Source organism: Amborella trichopoda, chromosome 2, assembly GCF_054954075.1.
Source record: "Amborella trichopoda isolate Santa Cruz 75 chromosome 2, AtrichopodaSantaCruz75HAP2 v2.0, whole genome shotgun sequence".
NCBI lineage: Eukaryota > Viridiplantae > Streptophyta > Magnoliopsida > Amborellales > Amborellaceae > Amborella > Amborella trichopoda.
In genome coordinates, this window is record NC_142337.1 from 47,263,163 (window position 1) to 47,273,364 (window position 10,202).

Consider the following 10,202-nt stretch of genomic DNA (forward strand, 5'->3'; position numbering starts at 1 on the left):
TAAAAAGAAATAAAAAAAAAAACGTCCAGCAAATTTTCAAAAAATTCAATCATGGATTACAAAAAAAAATTCGATCATGAATTAAAAAAAAAAATTAACAAATTTTCAAAAAGTTCGATCATGGATTAAAAAAAAAAAATCATAAATTTTCAAAAAATTCGATCATGGATTACAAAAAAAAATTCGATCATGGATTAAAACAAAAAAAATCACAAATTTTCAAAAAATTCAATCATGGATTACAAAAAATTCGATCATGGATTACAAAAAATTCGATCATGGATTACAAAAAATTCGATCATGGATTACATAAAATTCGATCATAGATTACATAAAATTCGATCATGGATTACAAAAAAAAAAAAACATAAAAAAACAAAAAATTCGATCGTGGATTACAAAAACAGAAAAAAACAATTCGATCATGGATTACAAAAAATTCAATCATGGGTTACAAAAAAAAAAGAAAAAACAAAAAAAGCGATCATGGATTACAAGAAAAAAAAACAAACATTTCCATCATGGATTACAAAAAATTCGATCATGGATTACAGAAAATTCTATCATGGATTACAAAAAATTCGATCATGGATTACATAAAATTCGATCATGGATTACAAAAAGCAAAAAACCAAAAAAAAACAAAAAATTCGATCGTGGATTACAAAAAAAGAAAAAAACAATTCGATCATGGATTATAAAAAATTCAATCATGGATTACAAAAAACTCTATCATGGATAACAAAAAAAACAAAAAACAAAAAATTCGATCATGGATTACAAAAAAAAAAACAAACATTTCGAACATGGATTACAAAAAAAAAAACAAACATTTCGATCATGGTTTACAAAACATTCGATCATGGATTACAAAAAATTCTATCATGGGATACAAAAAAAAAAAATTCGATCATGAATTACAAGAAAAAAAACAAACATTTCGATCATGGATTACAAAAAATTCAATCATGGATTACAAAAAATTCTATCATGGGTTACAAAAAAAAAAAAGAAAAAAAAATTCGATCATGGATTACAAAAAAAAAAAAAAAAAAATTCGATCATGGATTACAAAAAAATCGATCAAGTATTGCAAATCATTCGATCATGGATTACAAAAAAAAAAAAAAAAAAAAAAATGTTTTTCACAGAGCTATTTTACAATAAGCCATTTTAACTAAAAAATCCACCTCTAAGTGAATAAATTACATCCAATTGAGTACATTTTCTGATAAAAAACAATGTAAGGAATCAAAACCCTAAGTTTTTAACACATTATTTCTAATATATCACGAAAAAAAATCAAAAGGCGGAAAAAAAAAAAAAAAAACCAGCGGAATTTTGGTTCCGCAGACATCTTTGTGTTCATCTTAAATTTCATGTTGTAATTGACCAAATTACATAAAATTGAAAATTTTAAATCATAATAGACACACTAAAGATTAAAAAACCTAATTATTGAACTCATTATGTTCAAAATATGTCGTGAAATAAATCACATGGCAGAAAAAAAAAAAAAACCCAAACTTCTTACCTGATTTTGTGAACCGAAGCCTTCAATCTCCAAAAAACTCTGTTTTTCTCAACGATTATCACAAATTAGTAACAAAAGGTTTTGATGCACAGCTTTACGATCAAAATGGCTACAAATTTTGAAAGATTCATGCCCTATTTGGCGTGAAACACAAGGAAAGGCGGAAACCCTAAAAATGCAAATTTCGTGATCCAAAAACCCCAAAATTTTCAACCATTTAATCCTTGTCAAAGCTGACTAAGGCTGTTTATAGCCTGCAAATTAGATCACATGCCAAAAAAAAGAAGAAAAATGATAAAAAAATGACAAATTTCGAAGAATCCCGTGAAGAACACTGTGCAACCCGTGTTCTTCACAGACTCGCCGATTCCGTACAGTGAATTGATGAGTCACTGTGCAGAATCGTCCGGTTCTATCTAGAACCGGACGATTCCCGTTTTTTTAGCCGATACGATCCCCCAATGGCGATTTTCGAGTCAAACCGGGCGAGTCCGGTTCGACTTGGCGTTTTTTTAAACACTGTTCTAGACAATATGACCACCCTTCCGAGCATAGTAATCAGAGATAGTTGCTTCTTGATTAACCCCCATTTGAAAAACTAATGGGAAAAGTAATTTAAGTGGACAATCCCCAACCCATTTGTGACACCAAAAGGAAATATTGCTGCCACTACCCACACACCACCTTATATCTCTATGAATGAATCTTTTACACAACTGAATAACCTTGCAACATGCCGACATGCTTGAAACTCCCTTCATGGTCCCCATCCACAATCTATACCTATCAGTATCATACTTCGAAGCAACCACTTTATACCAAAGATGGCTTTTAAGAGTCAAACTTCTCACCATCATTTGTAAAGTAGAGCATGATTTACCAATTTAATCTTTCTAATGTCAAGACCCCCTTCCTTATTTGGTGTATATAAACTATCCCAATGCAGAAGGTGAAACTTTTTCTTATCCACCAAATATCCCCATAGAAAGTTCCTCATCATGGTCTCAATCTTCCTGGCCACCGATGTAAGGATCTGGAGAATAGACATTTGGTAGATGGGCAAGTTCAACAAGTATGCCTTAATAAGCGTAATCTTGCCCCCAAAGGACAAATATTTAAATTTTCAGAGATCTAACTTAACTTGTATATGCTGTATTATTTTGTCCCAAACTGCAATGGGGAGCCTACCATCTGATAGTGGCATTCTTAAGTAGGTAATAGGAAATTATCAACCTTGCAACCAAACACCTCTTCTAAAAAAGAGACCTCCTCATCAAGGCAATTGAGGCCCACCATATTTGTTTTTCCAAAGTTAACCTTTAAGCACAAAGCCACTTCACAATACTTCAGAAAAATAGCAGTATTAGATACTTGAGACCTTTGTGCTCCACAAAACAATAGGGTATCATCCTCATATTGTAGATGGGAAACACAAAGGCCTTCATTAGGTAACTGAAAGCCTGTAAAATGACCACTTCGCACCACATTAGAGAGCATCAAACTGAAGCATTCTACATAGATTGTAAAAAGGAAGGGGGAAAGAGGATCTCCTTGACGCAATCCACGAGTAGCTTTAAAAAACCCCATAGAGCCCCCTTTATACAGTACTGAGAAGTGGGCCGAAGACAGGCAACCCATAATCCACTGTCTCCATTTATCACTGAATCTCATATTTCTCATTATTTCTAATAAAACATGCCACTCTACTTTATCATAAGCCTTGTCCATATCTAGTTTAATAACCATTCTAGGAGTGCCCTCAAGTATCTTATAGTGAATGTATTCTTGTGCTACCAAGACACTGTCAGAAATCAAGCTGTCATTAATAAAAGCCGATTGGGGGCCAAAAATGACTATAGGTAAGATCTACTTAAGTCTCTTAGCCAAACTTAGCTACAATTTTGTAAAGATTCGTAAGAAGGCTAATAGGTCTAATATCCCCCAAGGTAGCAATCACATATTTCTTTGGGATTAGAGCAATAAACGTAGAATTCACACCCTTGAATAGCTGCCCTCTCCTTAAGAATCCCTTGATCATTTCCAAAAGATCCGAACTAATCAAACTCCAGAACTTATAAAAAAAGATTGGATGGAATCCATCCGGCCCAAGTGCCTTATAGCCGGGTAAAGCGAAAACCGCTTTTTTTAATTTCTCCAACGAAACATTCCTATCCAAAGCATAATAAGATGTGGTGGAATAACTCTAAATCCCACCCGGCTTAATCTAGGTGTGTGAGGCACTTCCGAAGAAAAGGCACGCTGAAAATGATCAGCTACGGAAGCACCTCAAAAATCCATCGGCAAAGATAATTTTAATGTTGAAAAACCCTTTGATTGATCATCTTGACATCGAGATGTATGACCAAGAAAAATAAAAAGATTTTAAGTCTCATAAATAGTGCATTTTACAACATATTATCTACACCGTCCATTTTCAAGATTTTCATATGTTTATAGATCTACTTGATTTTATCTATTTTTAAAATTTTAAATTTTATAATTAGATATAAAAATAGATTTTGAGATAATCCTACGAACATTTTACATCAAATTTATATACCAAGATCAAATTTGAAGGTGCACCTTACCTCTACAACTACGAATGCATCCGTATGCCAACTGCACCAAAAAAAAGAAAAATAGAAACTTCATCCTATATTATATATTCATAAAAAATATAGTTTTTTTTGGTAATTAAGTGGGATGATGAGTCCCTACCCATTTTTTGAAATCGTTAACAGTTTCATAAACCCTAGGTCCTATAGAAACTTCATCCTATACTATATATTCATGAAAAACATAGGTTTTTTTTGGGTAATCCTTTTGAAATTGTTAATAGTATCATAAACCCTAGGTCCTATAGAAACTTCATCCTATACTATATATTCACAAAAATCATAGTTTTTTTTGGGTAATTCAGTGGGGATGACAGGTCCTAGCCATTTTTTAAAATCGTTAGTAGTTTTTAATATGTTAGGCGAGAATGAAAGCCACGAAGCCTTAACTAGGACACAAATGATTTTACCACTAACACTTCAGCCCATTCTTTAACAAAAAAAAAAAAAGAAAAAAAAAAAGGAAAAAAAAAAGGGAAAACGATATGTTTTAGGAAACCATAACGACGTCACCTCAACTTTATGGAAGTAGTTATGTCTGTTTGTTTTCAGAGGGAGAGGGAGGTCCTTGGGTTACAGCTTTTCTTGTTTACAGGATCACATGTTTGAAAGTTTGAAGGTCCATTTCAACCCCATCTGCTCCATCATTTGCTAAGCGTGTTTGAAGGGGAACTACCCTCCACCAACCGTTTCTTTTTATTCCGCTTGAAATTATAAAGGAAAAAGTTTATATAAGGTTACAACCAATGGTTTAAAAAACGGATCGGTGACCCGGATCGGGTTTCCAAAAAATCGATCTGGATCGACAAATCGGCTATCCGAATCGGGAATCGGGTGAATCGGTCAGAATAAAATTTAAAAAAAATCCGAAAAAATTATTAAAATTCATTATAAATATTGTTTTTTAGGAATTCAATAAGAAATGAGGGTACTCCATTAAGAATTTTCATGTTTTTGAATGAATATGCGAATATTGATATGTTCTTTCCTTGCATGAACCGCCATTCAGCATTTAATTTACATCACACAAAAGGATAAACATATAATTATCATGGAATAAGTATATTAACATACATGGACTACAATAAAGCATAAAATTAGTAACATATGATCTAAAAATAAAATGATAGACGACGTTATTGTTCTTCTTGGTCACGCTGGTGCCATTGATTGAATTCGTTTAACAATTCATTGATTCGATCTAAAAACGAATCATCGATATTAGTAGGCGTCTGACTATTCCCGAATCCCTGAGTGTTAGTGTTTTGTTGTGTTCCCAATCTAATATGGATTAAAAAAAAAAAAACAAATTTTCAAAAAAATCGATCATGGATTAAAAAAAAAAATCACAAATTTTCAAAAAATTCTATCATGGATTACAAAAAAAAATTCGATCATGGATTAAAAAAAAAAAATCACAAATTTTCAAAAAATTCTATCATGGATTACAAAAAAAAATTCGATCATGGATTAAAAAAAAAAAATCACAAATTTTCAAAAAATTCAATCATGGATTACAAAAAATTCGACCATGGATTACATAAAATTCGATCATGGATTACATAAAATTCGATCATGGATTACAAAAAAAAACAAACAAAAAAAAAACAAAAAATTCAATGGTGGATTACAAAAAAAGAAAAAAATAATTCGATCATGGATTACAAAAAATTCAATCATGGATTTCAAAAAACTCTATCATGGGTTACAAAAAAGCAAAAAACAAAAAATTCGATCATGGATTACAAAAAAAAAAACAAACATTTCGATCATGGATTACAAAAAAAAAACAAACATTTCGATCATGGATTACAAAAAAAAAACAAACATTTCGATCATGTATTACAAAACATTCGGTCATGGATTACAAAAAAATCTATCATGGGTTACAAAAAAAAAGAAAAAAACAAAAAATTCGATCATGGATTACAAGAAAAAAAAACAAACATTTCGATCATGGATTGCAAAAAATTCGATCATGGATTACAAAAAAATTCTATCATGGGTTACAAAAAAAAAAAAAAACAAAAAATTCGATCATGGATTACAAAAAAAAAAAAACAATTCAATCATGGATTAGACAAAAATCGATCAAGTATTACAAAAAAATCTATCATGGAATACAAAAAAAAAAATAAATAAATAAAAAAAAAATCCGTACGGGACTCGTCGATTCACTGTACGGACTCGCGATTCCGTACAGTGAATCGGTGAGTCACTGTACAGAATCGTCCGGTTCTCTCTAGAACCTGACGATTCCCGTTTTTTTCGCCGATTCGATCCGTCCATTGCGATTCCCGAGTTTTTTTAAACACTGGTTACAACTTTCAAATATAAAATAACATATGCAAAATCTATCGAAAAAGGTTGTTTGATTTTGAAAAACCTTCTAATCAATCATTTCGATGTCAAGATGTACGAATATAAACAAAAAAAGATTTTGAGTCTAAAAAATAATGCATCTTGTAACACATTATTTAGACCAACTATTTTCAATATCTTCGTATATTTATAGATCAACTTGATTTCAACTATTTTTAAAATTTAAAATTTTATTATTATATATAAAAATATATTTTTAGATAATTCTAAAAAATTTTTTACAACAAAATTACATATGATAAAATTTGAAAGTGCGCTTTAATTGGATTGTTGAAGCTTGCAACTTTAGTGAAATCACCCTTGAAGGGTCTTCATTCCATTGCCAGTCAAGTCTTTGAAAGGGAGAGCTGGTAGTTTCCTTAGATCAGAGGTTCTGGTAATCCAATAAATGAACTCTGGTGCAAGGGCATCGGGAGCAACCCTTGTTGTGCCATTAAAATATCCCATTTTTCGGCTTGGGTTTCCTCAGGAACCAGAAACCGGGCCTCATGGTTTTCTCCATGTTGGGGAAACCATGTCCATTGATGATATTTTCATGTCTGTTGCAACTGTTGAGTCCCTGTTTTGCACAAGACACCATCTCACCAGGCCAATCTCTGACTGGAAATCAGAATTTAACCTCCATTGGAGACAACTTTGTGCTGGGCTTCTTCACTCCAGGTAACTCTCATAACTGGTACATAGGCATCTGGTACAAGAAAATCTCTGTTCAAACTGTAGTATGGGTAGCCAATAGGGACAAACCCTTAGCAGACAACAAATCAGAGCTGAAAATCTCAGAGGATGGAAACTTGGTCCTTTTGAACAAAACCCAGCACCCAATTTGGTCCACCAATTTAAGCTTGAGCTCCACTGCGGCAAATGCAACTGTTGCACAAATATTAGACACAGGAAATCTGGTTCTGAGGGCTGTTAATTCCTCTGAGTTTCTTTTGCAGAGCCTGGATAACCCCACTGATACATGGTTAACAGGAGGAAGACTTGGGTTAAATAAGAAGAGAAACAAGACCCAGTTGCTCACACCTTGGAGGAATTCTGAGGACCCATCACCAGGCCCCTTCTCCCTTGAACTGGATCCCAATGTAACCACCCAGTATTATCTAATTTGGAATGGAACGAATCAGTACTGATCCAGTGGAGTTTGGAATAATCATATCTTTAGTGGAGTCCCTGAGATGAGACCAAATTACATTTACAACTTCAGTTTCATTGACAATGAGAATGAGAGTTACTTCACCTACACGGTCTATAATAATAGCACAATCTCAAGGTTCCAGATTCATGAATCAGGGCAGGCCAGGCAGTATACATGGCTTGAAAGTACCAAAAAGTGGCACCTCTTCTGGTCGCAGCCCCGAGACCCGTGCGAAGTCCACATTCTATGCGGGGCCTATGGGACTTGCAAAAAAGACTTACCTTTTTGCAGCTGCTTAGAAGGGTTCAATCCTTTGTCCCAAAAGGATTGGGATTTGGGTTCCGCAGTCAATGGGTGTGTTAGGAAAACTCAATTGCAGTGCCAGAATAACAGCTTGACAAATAGGCCACAAGATGGGTTTTTGGACTTTAACAGATATATCATTGGCTGATATAGATTCTCACCCTGTCAGTGTTGGGAGTGCCGAAGAGCGCCGATCAGCTTGCTTGAGGAACAGCTCTTGTACAGCATATAAGTATGGGAATAGCTGCTCCATATGGATCGATGATCTATTGAATGCAAAGCAAGATTCTGGTGATAATTTGCAAGGGGTTTACCTCAAGCTTGCTGCTGCTGAACTTGCCAACATTGACAAGCCTGGTAAGAAAAATAGGGTTACTGGAGTAGTGGCTGGATCAGTAGCAGCATTTGTGGTGGTTTCTGTTGTCATTTTGGGGTTGATTTGTAGATGTCATATGCAAGAATCTCGAAGGAAATTAAAGATGCAACAGGGCTCCCTTATTCCATTTAGCTACAGAGATTTACAGAATGCAACGAAGAATTTCTCCGAGAAATTAGGGGGAGGGGCCTTTGGCTGTCTTTAAGGGAACATTACATGATAAAGCAGTTGTTGCTGTGAAGAAACTCGAAGGCCTGAGGCAAGGGGAGAAGCAATTTCGAATGGAAGTGAGCACCATTGGGACAATACAGCATGTTAACCTGGACATCCTTCGTGGTTTTTGCTCTGAGGGAACCAGGCGCCTGCTGGTCTATGATTACATGCCAAATGGATCCCTTGATAGACTACTCTTTCAAGAGGGCTCTACCATACTAAACTGGAAAACTAGATATGAGATTGCTCTTGGAACGGCCAGAGGGATTGCTTACCTCCACGAAAAGTGCAGAGACTGCATTATACATTGCGATATTAAGCCTGAAAACAAACTTCTGGATGGTGGGTTTTCCCCAAAGGTTGCAGATTTTGGCCTTGCAAAGCTTCTCGGCAGGGAGTTTAGCCGGGTTTTAACAACCATGAGAGGAACCAGAGGCTATCTTGCACCAGAGTGGATTTCGGGCGTGGCTATCACCCCAAAAGCTGATGTTTACAGTTATGGAATGACTCTTTTGGAGTTGATATCAGGTAGGAGAAATTCTGATCATTCAGAGGACGCAAAGTTTGGATTTTTCCCTAACTGGGCTGCAAAGATGATAGTGGAAGACAAAGTTCTTTCTCTTCTTGATTCAAAGTTGGAGGGTAATGCAGACATAAGTGAGCTTAATCGAGCTTGCAGGGAGGCAATTGGTGTATTCAGGATGATGAGAGTGCTAGGCCTTCAATGGGCCAGGTAGTTCAAATTCTTGAAGGAGTTGCAGTCGTTGTCTAGGTGATAACTCAGAGAACATGGTTTTCTTCTTGGAGTCATCTGAGAGTTCGAGTAAAAGTCCGAGCAGCACATCTTCAGGCAGTGCACCATGAGTGTCATATTGGTTTTAAGTCCTCCTCTATCCATGATGGGGATCAATATTATGAAGTTAAAAGAGTAAGTTATGATAAATTTCACCATTTAGTTGATATCAGGCTGTTTTCTATTTTATTTTTCTTCAGTGTATAGGAGTCGTGCATTGAGATTACTAGGAATCATGAAATACTTTGAAGCTTGACTAATGTATTGTTTCCTACTCTCAATCAAAAAGACCTTAAACTTGGCATGAAGAATATTATGTGGCAATTTTAATTACAAGTTTAAAGAAGTTTCTGTGTTGTCATAATGTGCTCTGCTTCCTTGTTTTTTTATATACATTGACCGGACGATTTTTTTTTTTTTTTTTTTGGAACAATTAATAGTATCTTTCATTAAAAAAGAGCAAAAGCTCCAAATTATACTCTAAAGTACATAATACATTGACCGAGCGATTTTCCCTACATATTTTATCTGCTTAGCTAACTTCTGATCGTCCCATTCCCTGTCCTGCCTGAACTTTCTTTTTCTTTAATCATTTTTAATGCTTTCCATTTACTCTAAAATATTTCATCACCCTTTATTATAAGAGACTTAACAGCCACGTAAGTTTTATCTTAAAACATGGGTTCGATGTCCAACACTCTAATGACCATTTAAGTAATCATCCATAGTTTGATCCCCCAAACCATAGTCCAAAGCGGCAAGCATCCATAGTTTGATCCTCCAAAACCAAGGTATGAAGTGGCATCCAAACGTGCCCCTTGTTCTCACATTTGCTTTTGACATCCATGGTT

The 10,202-nt window shown here is 34.6% G+C and overlaps 1 pseudogene across 1 annotated transcript; it reads left to right on the forward strand.

Moving 5' to 3' along the window:
* Positions 1 to 6,799: 6,799 nt before the first annotated feature.
* On the forward strand, positions 6,800 to 9,662 carry LOC18426390 (G-type lectin S-receptor-like serine/threonine-protein kinase At2g19130 pseudogene; annotated as a pseudogene). Its single transcript, XR_016049444.1, has one exon. The product of XR_016049444.1 is annotated as a G-type lectin S-receptor-like serine/threonine-protein kinase At2g19130 pseudogene (transcript).
* Positions 9,663 to 10,202: the final 540 nt, after the last annotated feature.